A 1,478-nucleotide genomic window follows, 5' to 3' on the forward strand; every position below is an offset into this window, starting at 1 on the left:
GGATCACCTGAGGTCAGGAGTTTGAGAGCAGCCTGGCCAACATGGTAAAACCCCGTCTCTACTAAAAATACAAAAATTAGCTGGGTGTGTTGGCAGATGCCTGTAATCCCAGCTTCTTGGGAAGCTGAGGCAGAAGAATTGCTTGCAACTGGGAAGTGGAGGTTGCAATGAGTCGAGATCGCCTCATTGCACTCCAGTCTGGGTGACAAGAGGAAAACTCTGTCTAAAAAAAAAAAAAAGAATTTCCCCAATGTGGGTTGCAAAAGTTGTGAAATGTGTATATTTCTTGCATTTATCTGATGTATGCTTTTAAAACAAATAAACATAATGACCAGGTATTATTTCAGTTGGAAATAAGATGAAAGGCTTTATCAACTGGACATACTGTGGGAATATGAGGCCCCTCATAAGCCTGATTTGGACAAGTCTGATTTCTGGAAAGTCCTCTAAGTCAATGTGCAATGTGGCCTTGGGCAGGTCACCACACTTCTTTGATGCCTCCGTTTTGTCATCTGAAAAGTGAATATAGGCTGGGCACGGTGGCTCACGTCTGTAATCTCAGTTCTTTGGGAAGCTGAGGCAGGCAGATCCCTTGAGGTCAGGAGTTTGAGACCAGCCTGGCCAACATGGTGAAAACTCTTTTCTATAAAAACATACAATTAGCTGAGCATGGTGGCACTTGCCTGTAATCTCGGTGACTCAGGAGGCTGAGGCAGGAGGACCGCTTGAACCTGGGAGGTGGAGGCTGCAGTGAACCAAGATGGTGCCACTGCACCCCAGCCTGGGGAATAGAGGAAGACTCTGTCTCAAGAAAAAAAAAAAAAAAAAAAGTGGATATAGCCGTAGGCCCACACCTGGTAGGGCTGTTGAGACAATCCACTCAAAACACGTTATTGCAACATGCACTACTGTGAGCCTGTGCTATGCTTTTTAGGTGCGTTGGTTCAATTAGTCCTTGAGGCCCAGGTTCTGAAGCCCATTTTCCAAAAAAGAAAAGAGGCTCTGACAGGTGAAGTGATGAGCATCAACGCTGATTCTGGGCTTGGGTTCTACCTGCCTCCCTACTAAAATGTTAGCCTACTACTCTTGTGGTAGTGGTGGTTGTTACTGTTATTCAAATGACCGTATGATGATAGCACTGGCCTCGTTAAAGTTCTGACGATTAAATGAATTGATATTGTAAAGAGTTTAGTATGGTGCCTAGCACATAATAAGCTCTCCGTATTTCTTAAGGCAGAGTTCAGTGCTCAAGAAACTTGGTCCTGGGGTTTCTCGGCATCTTCCACCCCAGCTCCTGGCAGTGTCCTGTCCAGGAGAGGTTAAGGAGTTAATGATTTCCAAAGGAGCAGGGTTTTGTGTGCTACACGCACACACACCGGTGGCCTCTGTCCCCCTCCCTCCCTTTGCGAGGCCCGGAGCCTCTTATGCAAGCCGCCGGCGCCCGCCGGTTCCCAGGCCCGGCTGCAGCTGCGGGCGGA

This window comes from Mandrillus leucophaeus, unplaced genomic scaffold (assembly GCF_000951045.1).
Source record: "Mandrillus leucophaeus isolate KB7577 unplaced genomic scaffold, Mleu.le_1.0 Scaffold206, whole genome shotgun sequence".
Lineage (NCBI taxonomy): Eukaryota > Metazoa > Chordata > Mammalia > Primates > Cercopithecidae > Mandrillus > Mandrillus leucophaeus.